This window comes from Chiroxiphia lanceolata, chromosome Z (assembly GCF_009829145.1).
Source record: "Chiroxiphia lanceolata isolate bChiLan1 chromosome Z, bChiLan1.pri, whole genome shotgun sequence".
In the NCBI taxonomy this organism is placed as follows: domain Eukaryota; kingdom Metazoa; phylum Chordata; class Aves; order Passeriformes; family Pipridae; genus Chiroxiphia; species Chiroxiphia lanceolata.
In genome coordinates, this window is record NC_045671.1 from 52,203,242 (window position 1) to 52,221,824 (window position 18,583).

General features: G+C 36.3%; 1 long non-coding RNA gene across 1 annotated transcript in view; it reads right to left on the minus strand.

The window, feature by feature from the left end:
• LOC116780203 overlaps window positions 1–17,770 on the minus strand; it is a 50,494-nt gene extending 32,724 nt beyond the window's left edge. Inside the window, exons 1-4 of the long non-coding RNA XR_004354374.1 lie at window positions 17,720–17,770; window positions 16,185–16,264; window positions 14,505–14,649; window positions 12,990–13,091 (exon numbers count right to left, since the gene is read on the minus strand). This is a non-coding gene — a long non-coding RNA (uncharacterized LOC116780203). The remainder of the gene's footprint in view (window positions 1–12,989; window positions 13,092–14,504; window positions 14,650–16,184; window positions 16,265–17,719) is intronic.
• Window positions 17,771–18,583: the final 813 nt, after the last annotated feature.

An 18,583-nucleotide genomic window follows, 5' to 3' on the forward strand; every position in this document is an offset into this window, starting at 1 on the left:
CAGTCCTGGTAATTTGCTATTACTGAATCTCTCTAATTGCTTCACTGTTTTCATGACACACATAAGCCTGTTAAGGACATATTTTTATTTCCTGTGAAAAATGACCTGGAATAGAATTTCGAAACAAAAATGTATTAAAAGCCTGAGAGAGTTGATTTACTGGAAAATCTGAATATTGATAAGCGTTAACAATGAGATGTAACAAAAACCTATAAATATTTGAGGGCTTTTAATAGTAATAGTTGAGAAAAAAAATTATTGGCTATGTCATTGAAATATTTATCTTGATGTATCTACCTTATAGTAGAAAATGACAGCAGTATTTCAGACACTGTGGTGTGGAAACTGGTCTTGATTTTAAATCTTTAATCACAATTACCAGAAAATATGAAAAAGAAAATAGAGAGATATGTCTGGAAATTTTATTTGAAAACATATGCTGCAGCATCCCAGATTAATTTGCAGAATCCCCATTAGCTTGATAAAAGTCCAGTGAAATATACGGACAGAAATAGCACTCCTTTGACATGGGGATTAATGAAGTGGAGAAAGGAAGAAATGAAAGAGCAGGGAAATCTGACATTCAATCCATCTGTCCCCTCTCTTTAGCACATGATATTGTCTACACATGTACCATTTGCACTGATAATTAATTTAATAATATTGTATCTGTTCTTGTAGATTCTTTCATCTTTCATTCTTAACTGCTCCTGACCTGTCAGTGTCATCTATTTCTGTTACCTGATAGAGTATCAACTCCAAAATTTCTTTGAGTTCTTGAGGCCCTGCCTTAATTTTATACTTTTCTAAACACTTATGAAAACAAATAAAGCTGAAGGAGAATTGTTTCCAACTGTTTTAAGGGAAACATGTAGGCATAGGAATTATATCTGGGTTACTCCACATGAATGGCCTTCATTTGGCTATAAACTCAAAGTTCTGTTGAAAGGTAGAACCAAATGAGATCAAGTAACCATAATTATATCTGTGGAGAGTCATATAAAAGTTTCAAGTCTACTGACTTTGTATTTATTTCCTATTTCTCTATTTGCACTCATATTTCGATGGCATATATCTCTGTGGAGTGCTTGACAGGCCTGAAGGACAGGATGCCACCCAGAGAGACCTGGACAAGCTCAAGAAATGGGCCCATGGGAATTTCATCTGGTTAACAAGGTCAAGTGCAAGGTCCTGCAACTGGGCTGAGGCAACTCCCAGCATCAATACAAACTGGGGGATAAGTGGACTGAGAGGTGGGCTTAGTAGAAGGACTTGTGGATACTGGTGGATGAAAGATTGCACATCACCCAGCAATGTGCACTCACAGCCCAGAAAGCCCACTGTGTTGTGGGCTGTATCCAAAACATTGTGGCCAGCAGGCCAAGGGAGGGGATTCTGCCCCTCTACTGTGCTCTAGCAAAAGATCACCTGGAGTACTGCATCCAGCTCTGGGACACCTCTCCTATGAAGGCAGGTTGAAAGAGTTGGGCTTTGCTCAGCCTGGATAAAAGGGGGCTCCAGGGAGACCTTAGGGCACCTAAAGGGGCAACAAGAGAGCTGATGAGGGACTTTTGAAAAGGGTACGGAATCATAGGACAAGGGTAGTGACTTTAAACTGAAAGAGAGTAGATTCAGACTAGATATGAGGGAGAAAGGTTTTAAGACGAGAGTAGTGAGAACACTGGACCAGGTTGCCCGGAGAAGTGATGGTTGCCCACTCCATCCCTGGAAATATTCAAGACCAGGTTAAATTGGGCTCTGAGCAATCTGGATTGAGGTCAGATTAGATGAATTTTAAAGGTCCCTTCCTACACAAACTATTCTATGATTCTATATTTTATTATTTAATTAAGGGAATACCTTGTGCTAATATTGTTTCCTCTACTTGTCATGACCTAGTGATAATTAGTTTATGCTGCAAAAGCGTGCATCACTCTCTAAAAGCATACTTTTCAATTAAACAGGCATTTGCAAAATGCCACTCTTTTGATTAATAGTTTTAAAGAGTTTTCCTTCTCAACTTCAGCCGGTCCAAGCAACTCACAACGTGAACTCACAAAGTTCACAATCTGAACTGGCAGATCAGATTCCTTCTCAGACTTTCAATACTCAGTGGTGGCAACTTGCTTTCGGCAGGTACCAACAAAACTGCAGCAGTGTCTCCTCTGGTGCTGTGTGTGTCACTGGAAATTTGGTCTCTTTAATGAAAAAAGATTAATGGGTTTGGTCATTGTTTCAGATGGATGTGTTTGAGTTTGCAATGTCCTTTTATCCATTAGGTTTTCTTACTTCATGTCTGGGAAGGAGGAGGTTTTCTGCCCATTTTGCTCTTCCTAAGGTCACGATCATGGTCATCTAAATGTATACAAGAATATACTCATCTTTTTCTTGTGTGACTGTTCAATCTATCTATTGTTTAGTCCTGTGTTATTTCATGGCAATAGGAAAAATTGACAGTTTGTCATAGAAGAAGTTGCATGCTTAATAACGATGAAAAAAGTAAAATGGTCTTTTCCAGCAGGGGAAATGGTTCTCTAATTCCTATTTTGTAACAATTTTTTTCTCTCTCTTTGAAAATGCAAATCAACATAATTGCATTTGGCAGGTAAAAATATTTTTTATTAATTGGAACAAAAATAAAAATTAAACACTCTATAAATTCAATCTGCTTTTTTCTTTCCCTGAATCTTTGGCAAGAAGTTGTGATAACATTGAAACATGTAACAAATGTCTTACATATACCACTTTCAGTTATTTTTCTATCCTAAATGTCACCAACATTTTTAATTATATTACTTTAAAAATAAAGCACCCAGACAGGATATGTTTTTCAATTTTCAAAGCACAAAGAGGAATTTGTAAAAAACTCAAAAACTTAGTAGTCAAACTGTTATTCTGTTTTTATTTCCTGTAGGACACCTGGGGTTTAGGTATAAAGCTAAGGAAAAATTATTTTCTCCAATAAGTATTTTCTGATTTTCCTGATTTAGCACTTTGGAATTCTAACATATTCTCAACATTTTTGCTATTATCATCATACTAATCATGTGTGCAAATTAAACATATTAAAAAAATTCACCAAGAATAATTTTCAAAAATAAAATTGCTTCTTTTTTAATATGTTTTCATTTACAGACCTCATAATCTCCTCCAGAAAATTTTACAAATTTTTCCATGAGCCAAATCACAGTCTCTCCTTTCTTTTTTCTCCTGTGTAACTTTTGGAGAAACAGCCCTACTGCCAACTGATTGACATTTTCCTTGCTACTACTTTATACCTGCAACCACTACAGTGGCATTGCAAATGGAGCAGCTAAGCATGCAATCTGGATTTCAAATGGAAAAGGAAATTAAGCCTTCTTTAATAGATGAGTGGTTCATATGGCACTTAACATTTAGTTTGTATTTTTGTCAAGTAAATATTTATATATATTGTACATGTAATTTATTACATGTGTCCATGTGTGTGAAATATATGAAGGTTATTTATGATCTATGTCAAAAGGTTACAAACAAATTGAATTTATGGAAAGGAATTGCTATTCCATGGTGATCATGGCAGTAAGTGTTTCTAAAAAAATATAGAGACAGATCTTAGCCTGTTTGCTGCTAACCAAAACCAATGGCTCTTAAGCTGCTGCCAGCAGTTCTTTAAGTGATGGTATGTGTCGCTAAAACAAAGTAGGACATATTGCAGCATCAATTATTAATGCAAAGTAACTTCCACCTGCAGATCACAAGTTGCAGCACCATACGTGAACAGGAGACAACTCCCTGGAAATCTGCAGGTTTTTCTTTATTGTCTTGTTCTGCTGCAAGGAGTACCCCATGTCTGGATGCAGTGTCCTTTGATAAACTCTCTGATGTCCATGTTTTGAGAACATGAGAGAAGTATTTGGTTCAGTGAACACTTTTCTCCTGCTGGACCAATCTCCGGAGCACATTCTTGAGACAGGTAGAAGGTTGTAGAGTAACACACAAAGTCTCTTGATGGCACAACAGAACATCAGTTCTTATTACGAATATAATCATCATAGGACAAGAAACCAATAATTTTCTTCCCAAATAATTTTCTTTCCGCTCCTTTGGTATTCCAGGAAAATTACAAACCCTCAGCAGACTATAAACCACCATTTTAATAACTCAGATATTCATCAATGAAAGGAAATATGAATGTTACCAATATTTGCACTTTTTGTACTAGATGTCTGGAAAGATAACCCTTATCCAAGACTTTTTTTTTAATTTCTGACCCATTTCAATAACTTTTTCTTTTTATTTGCATCAAATCATATTCTGCTACCCCTTGTGACAGACCAAACATGTTAATAGTGTTTTCACATTGAAAGTTGCTTTCAAACAAGCACCAGCATGCTTTCTCTGTATTTTCACAAAACATTTACATGTTTTCTGTAGGACGTGCTAGCATCCTCTTCATTTATTCCTTCATATTTTGCTGATTAAATCTAATAAAAGATAGAATAAAACTACTTATTTCAAAATTACTGGTTAATTATTATATATTTATGATTTTAACATTTGTGTATAAAAATCGAGATGCTTTAATGTACTTTGATACATTCATTTTTACAGCAATGTTGAAATAAGTTAGAATGATTCTGATCATTTTATAATCAAGACACATAGGCTTTTAACTAGCCTATAGCCCCATCTCGCAAGCTAGTTACAGATGATACATTAGTTTAAAGTATTTACATAAGCTGGTCAAACAATCAGCAAAAAATTTTGATTAGATTAAGTCTTGAAGTTAGTAAGTCATTTTTAGTCAGCACTTACATGTATAAACACTTGGGGAAGCGGTTGCAAAGAGTAGGTGATGACTTCAAAATTTCTCCCAGAACTGATGGATTTAGTCTGAGGTTTATTCTTTGCTGTTAGACATTAAATCATCCCATCACCAATTAATCTGAATATTTGCTTTAATACAGTTCTTTTATGATTGAAGCTTGAAGATATTTTCTTAGACTAGTTATATTTTGGTGGCTTAATCTCATAATAGGTATTAACCATAACTTGATAATATAGATTATCAGAAAGAATGGTTTTAATAAACTTAGAGTTAATTTGCCGGAAAATTATAATTGCTTCTTTTTTAATCAGTGTATGAGTTCATAAAGTGCAAAAATTAACTTTCTAAATGTGGTCAAATTCTTATTTCTTCAATTCAGAGAAATTTCCTTTCAATGTAGTGTTGCCTGAGCAACATAAGCATTAGACTGTGGTAAAGCATAAGATGAATAAGCATTAGACTGTGGTAAATATAGCATCCAGAAAATTTTGTGTATTCCAGCTGTTACTAAGAAGACAGTTATCATTCAACATTGTACTTTGTACTAAATTGGCTTTGCCTGACCATGATAATGTTTATAAACTATCAGTACTCCACTGTTCCTATTTGTAAAGAAAGGGGCAAACCCAATTCTTCATTACTATAACTCAGTGTTTCCTTGGGTTTTTTTTAATTTTTACTTTCCAAAAGTTATGAAACCAGGTTCTCTGTGTCTCAACTACTAGGCACATAAATGATTAAACTAGTAGAAGCAGGAATTTTTTTTACTCTGTGGATTGTGCAAGAAATTAGTATTTAAGAAGTTCACAAGAGGAGAGGTCTTCAATTGAAGAGCCTCTGAAAAGAGAGGTGTGGGTCAATACCACATCAAAAGAGTTGCTAATCAGAAGGACCCAAAAATAAGTTTCTAAAAGAAAACCTAAATTTATTTGAGTACCAGTATCTATCACCATCCAGTACAGTTATTCCAGAGATTTACATGAATGAATTTTATCACAGAAAATAATCAATAACTTCTATTATGAATATAAGTTTGATTATAATTTTTAAATTGTTTTCTTGTCTTGTGGGGTGTTTGGGGAGTTTTTTTAGCATATGAGTAGTAGATAAAGTCCACAGTTGATTATTTAACCCTAGTTTCTCTAATAAGCAAGTCCTCAGGTGGACAGGTGGACTGCAAAGGGATTTTGGCAGTGTACTGAACATATTGAGAAAAACCCATTTTTTTCTGCTGTTATTTGCCATTCTAAGTTAGTCTCATGCCAATGTTTGTGGTGACTGTCACCAAAGAAAAACCAAAATCCAGGAAATAGACTGATAAAATATGCTTTAGAAATCAAATCATATGAAAAATTTTATTCGAATACATTTTATACTGAGTCCAGTTCGGTATTGTTCCTCCCATTCCACAGCTGCTGCAGTGTGGGTTGGACATTACCAAAGCTGACTTTGGTCATTTCTATGTCAACGGGTTTATAATGAACAATGGTTATGTTGACATGGTAGCTCATCCCACATTCCAACCCCAAACAACTTGCAGCCCCACCCAGGTGTCTCTTGGACCTTAAAAATATGAAATTTATGTTTCAACTGTGGCCCTCTGGGCGTATCAGCCAGTCCTCAAGATCCAAGTACTTGTACATCTCTTGTCTGTCAAAATTTGCCAGGACATATGTCCATTTAAAGAAGTAAACTGTCACTGCTGGAAAATGGTATATAAGATGGTGTATTGCCATTCCTCATGGACAAAGAGTTAAACTGTTTGCAAACAACCTTCACCTGGTTCTCAAGGTTCAGCACACATGGAGCTTTAAACTGATTACAACACAGCATTTCTCCTGCCTCTTCTTCCACGGCAAATCAAACTGCTTTTAGATAGCAGTTTCCACAAAAATTAAGTTCATGTTCTATAACAGTACTCCAGACTGATCTTTTTTTTTCTAAAAGCCCATCATGTTAAAGTGAGAAACCATAAATATATACAGTCTCCTAGACTTAAAGAGTGAGAAATTGCATATATACCTATATATGTATGCATCAGTATATGATCTCTCCTAATTTAAAGGGTTACGCAAAATGCTTGCCAGCATTTTGTTACAGAGAAAAAGTGGCTTATTAATACTTGCAGTATCACTACCATCTGGAGAGGCTCAGCCTACACTGGGATGTAAGATTTGGACTCAGATTTCTGATGTGTGATCCCAAATCTCAAGTTCAATCAGTCAAAGATATGCCTGTAGTTTTAGCCAGCATTTTACACCCCTTTGGCACCTGTATAAAGGACTACACAGGGTGCAGAGTAAATACAGAATTATCCCACTGAGCTTAATAAACATCTATGAAGGGGGAAAAAAATCATAGTTCATTTGTGGACCGCTAAGATAAGTATCTTTTTTATAACTTAAAAATGTTCTGAGAGGTGCCAGTATAAAAAAAAGAGGTCCAGTACATACAAGAGGAAAATAAAAAACACAAATAAAAACATCTGCAGACCCCTGGAAAAAAAACTAAAATTTGTCTTCTACAAACCCCCAAACACATACTCCCCTGTTCTTCCTGCATCTTATGAGGAAAGGGTGGTTCTGGGTTTTTTTTCCGGATGAAGAACACAGCAGCCTATTCCCATCGAGCACTTCTTTCATTATCCGTATTATCCTGCTTCCTCTAACACCTGCTACAAAATATTTCATACTTGTTCTGTCTCACTCAAGGTACAGGAGGAAAAGGACACTGGCACCACCAAAAGTTGTGCCCAACACTGTAACTGACTCTTCCAAAGCAAGCCGTCTCTACTGTCTTTGTGTTACGTGGGTAAAGGTGTCTTTTTCATAGGCATCATCCAAGGCACAGCAGCAGCACTACAGGAGCTGATACCTCAAATTCAGTGTGAATGAAAAGACTCATGGTATTCCCCTAGTTAGCCTTCTTTTATGATTTTCTATGTCATAGTATGTGATATTTCTAAGATGGAGTGCTGCTACTGTTGCACATGAGTGGCCTGTGGCAATAAGTGAGGAAGAGACTTTTCCAAGCCCTACACAAGGAAATGTATTAAAAATGCATTTAAAAACCATGCTAGCTGTGTGGGTTCAGGTGGCTTATTGAGATGTAGCCTATTGTAACACCACAAAATCTATTACATGTATCTGTCATTGTTTAATGTCATACAGTTTTCATCAAACACATGTTGGCCAAGATTATCCTGTCCTTTCAGATTCATGTTGGTCCATGTACACCACAAAGCTCAGTCTAGTTCCTTCCTTGTCCTACTCCTTATCAAGAGTGGAAAAGCCTGGAAAATGTTATATCCCCCTTCAAGTAACAGCCTCTCCAAAGGCCCATGGACAAACTTGGAACAGCTTTGTGTCTGTCCATGCAGGGGCCAAGCCACATGCTCCGAAAAGCTTCATATTCAAAATATTGTGCAGCAAAAAAAGGGACATTACAGTTGCTGGATATTTGTCTGAGACTGTCCTCAGTGGCCCAATCTTCACTAGGAGCATCCGGTGGGACACTGCAGGAGTACAAGAGCAATACAAAGCATTTGGAATGTCCATTAGATGCAGCCTTCTTACCTTGAGCCATTAATTCAAGTACTAGCTATGTCAATAGAATAGAATAGAATAGAATAGAACAGAATAGAACAGAATAGAACAGAATAGAATAGAACAGAATAGAATGTTTCAGTTGGAAGAGACCTACAATACTTATCTAATCCACCTGCCTCACCACTTTGCATCTGACCAAAACTGGCACTTGTCTAAATGCCTCTTAAATGTTGACAGGTTTGTGTTTCAGTATTTGAAATCACCCTTTCAATAAAGAAATGCTTCCAAATGACAAGCCTAAACCTTCCCTGACACAGGTTTAAACCGTTCCCACAAGTCCTGTTGTTGGACCCCAGGATCTCCCTCTCCACTTCTCCTCCTCAGGAAGCTGTAGATAGCAATGAGCTCACCCCCACAACCACCTTTTCTCCAAACTAAACAAACCCAGAGTGCTCAGCTGCTCCTCAACTACCCAAGCTTAGGCCAAGAAGGACCGTAGTGGAACTTGTCATCTCATGTTGGTAGGCCTATTTCTGTCTGTCCAAGGGTGTCTCCTTAAAAATGGAAGTTGATTTACAGGACCGCAACAGAGTTGTTCCAAAGGTCAAGGACAAAGAAGCAGTGTTGGCATGATACGCAAATTATTAATAATTATAAAATAAAACAATCTGACCCTTTTGCTCTCCAAAACTGAGACAATTGTTTGCAATAGATTCACCACACAAATTTCTCAAAGTTACTCCTGTCTGCTGTTTGTGCTGACCTGGAAAAGTGAGCAGCCACACAGCTGCCTAATGAATCTCACATCCTGGTGGCTGTTACTTATACAAGTAAGCAATGAGGAGTGAGTCCACCACAACTACAGATCAACCCTATGTGTCCCAAAGAGGGAGTCATATTCTCTACTCAGAAGTTGTTTTGGAATGCATAAGACAAGCATTGTAATAATATATACTGATTTAGGGAAATTATATTCTCGTATTATTCCGGGTTTTCTGAAAAATTACTGTTTCCACATTAACCCCTTCTAGATATTGAACAAACTTTTATCCCACTGCTAAGAAATGTGAGTAACCTTTATATTTTCCATCCATTCTCACATGGAGCAATGCAAACACATATACTGTTATACCCTTTTTACATTGGAGATAAGATTTTTCAATATTTACACCACTGTCCTGAAATTATATTCACACACTATAAAAAATTTGAAACAGTGGAAACAGCAGAGGTGGGAAAAATCTGCTTTTCCTTTTTTCCTAGCTTGCTGTTAATTTAATGATATGTGACATTGCTATCAGCGCAATGCAGTAAAACTTAAATGGTACCCAATGTGCACAGACACTATGAAAATTTTAAATGACAACAGCAACAACAAAAATTTTCCTTTCCTATGTCCTTTGCATAACATAAGGATATGTGACTTTGCTATCCATGCGCTGCAACAAAATTAAATTGTGGACAATGTGCCCATTGAGAGCCTTCAAATAAAAAAAAATTTAAAAATTATACTCCTTTGCATCATGTAAAGGATAGATGATGTGAGGAACAAGTTTTACTTCACTACCACATCACAAATAATATGCCATCTGAGAACCTATATTTCTTTCTCATCATGAAGGAGAAAAAAAAGTGCTTTGGAACAATTTCTTCAAACTTCTTTTCATTTTTTTAAACACTAAAAATATGTTTTAAAACATTTTCTTATATTAGAGTCATTGTGTTTATACATTTCCTAAATGAATTTTTTTTGGTAACATATTTGTGTCTAACATTACTTATATAAATAAAAATACACAGTCATTTTATGGGATAATAGGCAAACAGACATCTGCATGCAACATTTTCCTCATTAGATGTGTTCATGTTAGCATATTTTTATGACTTCACTGCAGAGTACAATGTGCTGATTTGAAACATTCTTAAATATAGCTTATTATGTATGTTAACAACCCAAATGCTTTAGTTATGCTCAGAGAATGGTTTAATAAAGGAGCAGTTAACACTACTGTAGTGTGAGGCAATGTGACCTGGAAGAATATGCCCACAGGCACAGCAGGAGCAAAAGCAGTAACTCCTCATCTATGATCAGTAAACTGCTGATGGTCCACAGGTCCTTTCTTCAAGATGACAAGACAGCCAGCTCACTGTCCTTGTTTAGAGCTACTAAACAACATCGCAAATATTTAGGCATGTATTAGGTGACTTAGCACTATTTTTCCATTATGTGGCTTTCAACATTAACACAAAGATGCATAGGTTATGCAGAAAATAGCAGTGGAACACAGAGTTGTTCCAAAGACCGTGAGTTTTGAAAAAATCTGGTCTGTGATTCAAAACAACAACAGTAAATGAAAGGCATCAGTCTAGAAGACTTAGACTAAGGAACTCTCCAAGTTTAATGGGAGTGAGCTCCATCTTTGAGTGTTGCAAACCAATTACTGTAATGGTTTAACAGGAGCACAACCATCACAGCTAAAAGCCCTCCGTGGAACAGGAGGAACAGAGAGTTCAGCCACTGGCAACATCAGGCCAAAGAGCCTTTAACACATGAGCAGATTAGGGTATCTGTGATTTTCAGTTTCACTGGGATGCATTTGACCAACTAAGCAAAAACCAAGGAATTGGAGAGGTTGATAATCTGGCTGCAAAACTGCTCAGATGCACTGCTCAAGCACTTTTGCATCATGCTACAGAAGAGCCAGGCAGGCCAAGCTAAGGAAACCATGGGCTTCTGACGAAATGATTTACACACTGGTCAGTCTGAACAAACAGTCTGTTCTGCTCTGGATATATTTAAAGGCTTTCTTCACTGTGATTGTAAGAACAGAATGAATCCTCCAAACCCTTAGTGCTTTCAGCTGGATTTGATAGTATTGTTACACCTTCTATGCCCATGCTCTGAAAGATGAATACATAATTGAGAAATTCTCTCTTCTAAAATATTTCTTAAATCCAACAACAAAAGAGTTTAATCAGAAAGTTTCTCCCTTTCAGGGATAGTTCTGCCATAGCTGTTTAGATAAAATGATTTGAAATCAGAGCTATAGTCATTTAAATAATCTCTTAAAAAGCTATTACGTTTCCATAATGCTAGTAGTTTTTAAATGGCTCTTGGTTTGATTCATGAACAATACATGAACAGTACATGATTCACATGGGCAATTTTTATTAAGCACTTATCCTCAAAAGAATGTCAGACTGGATGAAATCTATTGTATACTGCAGCATTTTCATACTTTTTTAATAGCATGCTTTAAGGTTCAACTTCTCACAGACCAAAGTTGACAGAGAAGTTCAGGCTGCCACAGAAGATCAAGGAGCCAACAAAGGCTGAAAGATATTATATAGATAATTGTAAAGATCTTGCTGCAGTTCAAATGCTTTTGAAGTTCTGTAACGACTTCTTGCTATCAGAAACTGTCAGGTTTAATTGAAGTCAAAGCTTGTTACTAAATCATGAGATCCATAAGTGTGTAAATATTAGTGCTGCTGCTAAGCAATGAATTGCCTTAGTATTAACTACAAAAAAAAAGAATACTTTGCATTGCTTTGAGAGCAGGGCACATAGTGGGCTATGCTGAGAGGTGTACTGGTGTATTTGCAGGGAGGATCATGCAACTTCAGGGGATCAAGACGTTCTGCTTTTAATTAGCTTTTTAACTGGCTTGGTGTAAGGGTTGGGTATGTCACTTTTCCTCCATAAAACTGTTTCTTCATTTTCCCTGCTGTTATGTATGGACTACATCAATAATCACCCACCTGGCTGGGATACTGTAAAGTTTAAAAATTTAACCACAATCTTAAATTTTCATGTAATTTAAATTATTCAAATATTTCCCCAATTTGGAGTTCAGTACAACAGATAATATGTGATCATAAAGTCAGTCACTTAGGGCTTTGAAACCCTTCTAATAAACTTATCCATACTTCATATACACAACCACTGTAGATATGATTTTAAAAGAAGGGCTGTTGTTAATTACCATTTTGAAACAAACAATATGATCAAAATTCAAAATATTGTTTCTGCTGTGTTATAAAAGTTGAATTATGCAATTCAGTACCAAAGTAACTTAGATTTGCTGAAAGGGTTCTAAGTTATGGTAGGCAGATAAGCAGATATAACCAATGAGCAGAGATTTGATATGGATCACAATGGGATTAATGAATAAATATCAGGGTCTTATGTTACCTGTTTACAATCACATTTAAAACTAGAACTACAGCTGTTAATTATACTTGGGGTACCTTTCACACAGGAGACTAGGCAGTAAACTGATGTGTCTGCACAGCCTCTTGCTTGAGCTGCCTGGGACACAATATTTCAGTTTTGCAGATCATCCAGGTAAAGTTCATCTACTTTTCAAAGTTTTGTGGAAAATTTTAACATAGATTTTAACACATGGCATTCTTACAGCTCTACAACCCACCACATACCGGAGGTTCCCTGGGGGAAAAAATGGTGTGGATGGGATTCTAGGTAAAGTGTACCTCTAGGACACATTAAATTTTAATGAACCCCAGTTGTACTTCATTTTGGGATTCCTCTTTTATTGTTGAGTTAGTCAGGCCAATAATCAGGTTCCTAATATATTCAACAAACCATCAGGATACACGAAATATCTTACCAGATAATCCTCTCTGGAATCCACACTTCAGTTTTTAAGTATTCCTTTCACTAATCTCTGTAATCCTATGTTGATAGAGGTCAGTAAAACAGTGGCTAAAGCCTGTAAGATAAAACTAAGTCTAGATTTTGCAATCATTCATTTTATATTTTTTGCTGTATTTTTCTCAGCTGTTTTTACTCCTGAAGGGATGTGACCAGCATTACAGACGTTTCATATGACAATGCCCGGAAACCGTGAAGTCTTTACACCCGTACATCAGTGAAGAGCAGAGATCCACCAGCAAACTCAATATATATTCAGAAAATATATATGAAAGTCAAAACAGGGATTCTATGCTGCTTGATAACTGAGGTTACATTAGCTCACTGGTGTTCACAGCCACTAGATTAGCAATCACATGCAATGAAAGTTAACAATGCTGGGTTTATATTGTCCAAAAAAATAGTTAAGAGTGTTTTCTCCTTTTGATTGCAGTTTATTTAAGGGAAAAATAATACTGCATGCTTTGAAAATATTTTATGTGTATTTGGCTGATAGAACACACAAAACATTCAAATAGGCCCATTTACTTAAGCAGAAGCATTAAAGAATAGTTTAAATGTGAACACCCATGTCACAAATTTTGTAGTCTTTTTAATGTAGGACAAATCTGTGTATTTAAAATAGTCTTTCTTCAAAGCCATCTTTTCCTTCTTTTTTTTTCAAACAGTCGTAAAGGAAACTCTGATTTGTGCTGTGTGAACAATGCCAGCACTGTCTTTGTAATGTTATCCATATGGGCTTCTAATAATAGATAAGTTTTTAGAGATTTGTATTGTATTTCTTAGAGACATTTAAAGTCTTGATAAGGAAAGGCTGATTTCATTCGCCCCACAGTTAAAGGAAAGCAGATCCTAATTAAAAGAATTCTGTTCTGAATTAACTAGTTTGACATGTGCTAATTGACAGTTCCTGTGAAATGGTTCTAATTAAAGTCAATATGTCTTTTTCAATTAAAAGGAAATTAAGACTATACTAATATACATTAACAACTTAATCTGCCTTCAATATCCCAAGCATCAGCTGCTTTTTTTCTGATGTTGTTGGAGAACCATCTGACATACATCTTCAACTGTTTCATTATGATATCTTATTATTACTCAACAAGAATACAGGCACTGGTGGATAACCTCTAGAGCAAGAAGAGAACTTGCCTCTACTCTCTCCATGCAATTCCTTATCACTTGCCCAATAAAAGGTTGTCATGGTTTAGGAATGGTACTACCCAATTCAGTGCCCCCACTGAGACTCTCCCAAACCACATGCTGTTCAATCACTCCCCCATTCCCATCCCCCTTCCCTCTGCAGCGAGATGGAGTTGAGAGTTGGAGGCACAACAGGTAAAGATCAAAGGTTGAGGTAAGAACAATTCACTGAGAACAGTAATAAGATAAGGAAACTAACAGTAACAGCAACAATATCAATAACAGAAGTGTGCAAAAGAAAGGATGATTCACAAACAAAAATACTCACCAAGGACCCTGAGACAATGAACAATGGCAAACAATGCCACCACATTTTTTGGACTGGAAGCCACACACTTCTCGAAAGCCAGAGTGTTCCTTCCCCTGGCAGCGATGTGAGGTGGTTTAGAATAACCTTCAGGTCCTGGCCAAAACTAGAACAAAGGTAATACTTCTATATTTTCCACAAAGAAGGAAAAAAGACCTTTCTCACAACCAGAGATCTCCTTATTAATTGCGTGCTGGGGCAAGTATTGGCAATTAGTGAATTAATTCAAATTTTTGCTAGAAGTCTTATAAGCAATGGTTTTCTGCTGGACTTTTCTTCCAGTATTTGGCCCAAGGAAAGGCAGGAATTTTACTTTTGAGTGACATCTCTCCTGCTCTTTCAGAAGTGAATGCAGGGCAGAGTTCTCTGGTGGGAATGGTTTTAATTGTGTATACAAGAAGAAAATAAAAAGCATGCCTCCTTGGTAGAGCAGTGCTGAAAACAATCCAGTTGTTGTTGCTGGAAATGTGATGCAGTTGTTTTTAGCCACAAAATTAAGTATTCAAATGTGCAGTTGTGTTCTTGCTACCAGTTCCAAGGCTCTACTGCTACTGACTTTACTAACTAAAAAAAGCACCATTAAAAGTTGCAGGCCCTATGCCAATAAGAACGCTGCCCTGAATGTATGGTGAACTATACAGAAGATTGACATCTTCTCATTTAAGCTTTGCTTTTGATTTTTCATAATTTTTATTTTCTTATTTGGGAAATAATAATGAAAAATTCATCTGATACATTTTGGGGAGAGTAGAGTCACCAGGGGTGACAGAGTAATTGACTTAAAAGGGAATTATATGTCTGCTTTTAAAAAAATTGCATCATATAGGCTGTTAAGGACACAATTTCACTTCTATTATAAATTTTATATTTCATGGAACACAACTTCAGCTATGAATATTCACTCTGCTGAATGTTTCACAAAGAGAATATATTATCTAGTCAGATTTTACCAAAATATGACTGTGCTCCAGGAGCTTATAGCATTTTTTTAAGTGACTCTTTTAAATTATAACAAAAATATTTATCTGTTTTCACAAATATTAAAATTCAGCAAATAAAAATTTACTTTAACCTCTGACATTATGAGACAAAATTAAGTGACAGAGAGTAGATTTTTGTAGCTCCAGAAACTGCACTAAAGAGTGCAACTAAGATTCAGAAACTGTATAAAATGCTCTGGGAAAATTTGGGTATTGTGGTGAAATGTTATTTTTCACTTTTGTTTGAAGATGCTGTCTTTCCTGCTGTTTGTTGAAATTTATAGTCATTTTAAGAAGCAGCTAATATCCAAAACATTTCATACTGTTGAAATAAAAATTACCACAATGCATATTATTGTCTGGTTTTGATCAACAAAAAAATACAGCCAAACTTTTGGGACTGTGTGACCAGATTTTATATAGGCAGCTACTTAATTTTTTGCAAAAGCAAATGCCAGTGAAAGACTTTAAACTTTGTCCCAAAGCACCTACTATACATCTCACAGTGCCTTATCTTAAGGCTAAGAACAACTTTCTTGATCAGCCTTCTTAAAAGCATAGAGACCACTTACACAACGGTTTAGACTTGAGTAAAGCCCCTTGAGTCCTAGACTAGATGAAGATTTTTAGATAGTCACTATGCGACCAAGAAGTTTCTTACCCAACTCCCCTCATTTGTGCTGCTGGTGGGTCTCTGCAACTCTAAAGGAAGATTTTGAAGGGAAAAATATTTCATAAAACCTGCAATAAAGAAAAGGAGTAGCTAAAGTAGTCATCTCAAAAAGTGACTTTGGTTTTCCCAAATGGAGTTAAACACCCAGCTCCCCTTGAGGACACAAAATAAATGGCCTGGTGTTTTATTTCAATATAATAATTCTATTAGACAAAATCAGGTGCTAAGATAATCAGGTCCTAGGGACCCCAATGTCCTAAGGAAAAATACTCATACCTTTACAACAAAAACTGAAATAATATCTTAAATTTTTCCTTTATTTTAAATGCAGAAGACCCCCACAACAGCGAAGTGGACTGGACTCTTTGATCCCACATCTTTGTGTTCATTGTAATATTTTAATATTTCATTACCTAAGCTGGGGATACATTCATTTATGTGTGTATCTAGGACTGTATATCACTCACAGGCACCACCTTTCTCAGCATCAGATTTGTTAACCATAACTTCAGTATGGTGCTGGTACAGATGCAACACTGAACTCAGACATGAAATGTGTCTCTAAATCAACAAATAAACCGATATTTGGTAGACAGCAGAAACACTAACTGTTTGTATTTGTTAAAATTCCATGGTACTTGGCACAAGTGGAAAGCTAATCCCAGACCCTAAACTGAGACCTAATCCCACAGGTAGTTAAAATTCTTTTAAAATAGACTAAGACTACCTGCAAAGTTCAGTTTGCAGTCCTGGGTGATCGCTGATCCTCAGTATTCTCCCTGTACAAAATGCTGCTTCTTTTTCCACTGGATGCATTATGCTTTATTCTCTCTCCTTTCACTGTAGCTTTGCTGTAAACTGCTAGGAATCTATTTCATGTATTTCCTATTTTGGCTGCATTTTATGAACAAGTGAGGTGATGAGGATTATGGCATGTGAAGCACTAGGAAAATTGTTTTCCTCTTACTCCCCTTGCTAATCCTGTTTCAGTATTTCCACTCCTTGGTCTAAAACTGGGGAGAAAAGGGGAAAGAAGGAGTCAGACAGTGTAAAAGCCAGTTGACTTGAATTTGAAAACAGTTACGAATAAGTTCCCCTTGACTCATAAAAATAGGCACATGGATTTGAAAAAGCTACTGTTTGCTGAAACTCATAAGTGTAACGCATTTCCAGGACATGTAAGAATATTCTTCCCACAGTGTAAACATTTGCGTTTGATGAGGTTGGTGCTGGTAGCTGTGGGGTACTGCTTGCTCATACAAGTAATCTCAGAAACCAGTGGGGCAGGAAGGAAGAGAAGTTCTTTGTCCAAGTAAAGATTGTGCTTTCTAGAAATGTTTTATTATTGTTGTTGTTGTTGTTATTATTGTTGTTGTTACTATTATTATTACAATAATAATAGTTGTTATTATTATTATCATTATTACTATTATAATCATTATCATTAAATAAAGAGTAGCAATAATCTGGGGGGGGGGGGGGGGAACCACTGTGTGAATCAGAGTAGTAATCTTGTGAATTACCTTCCTGTGGATGAAGGTCTAGATGGTTTCCGGTGGAGTCTGACAGCTCTGAAAGTCAAAAACACAGTAAGACCCAAAAGAAAATCAACTACCAGTTCCTACTAGCCTTCCAGAATGCAGCTATCTCTGCCTTTGTATAAATAATTGGGGAAGCAGTCTTTCTGTTTATATCCATCCTAGCTAGATAGAGCTGTCTGTGTGGGGAATGAACTGCCATGTTCTTGATGCAAGCCAAGCACATCTTAAGAATTTTACAGTCCAAGAAAAAAATTGTCTTGGCAACAGGTTTGCTTGGGAAACCAGCAAGTGGGACATGAGGTGCTGTGGTCCATGTAAAAACCTCTGGTTAGCAAGTTTTTTTTGTCTCAAACATCTCTCCTTCTTACCATTTTTCCTTCTTCTTTCCCCCCTTTCTACAGCACTTACTGTATGTAGTCACATTTTCCTAGCTGTAAATGCTGTACAATTTATACATCCTCTTAATACATGCATTATGGAATACATTTGGTTTTGTTCTTAGAACAGATAAACATATTTTCAACATGGATTTTCTAATGAGCTGAAAAATAAAGTCATGTGAGGTGTTTTAAATATCTTGTTGGCTTTGCTATTGAGAACTTTGGGCCCCAGGCAACCTCCATTTATGTACCATGCCCCACATCTTTTCTGTTACTGTTAATTGAATATTCACATTACACTGTTCCCGATCCTGACCCCTATTTTTTTCACATGCATTTTGTACTCAGTAGCATCCATTTGTCTGGCACTATTAATATTATCATGCCAATAATTATTTTGCTAAAGTCATCCTCTTCACTGACTGCAAAAACAACTTAAGATTGAGAATGTGTCTGCATCCCTCTG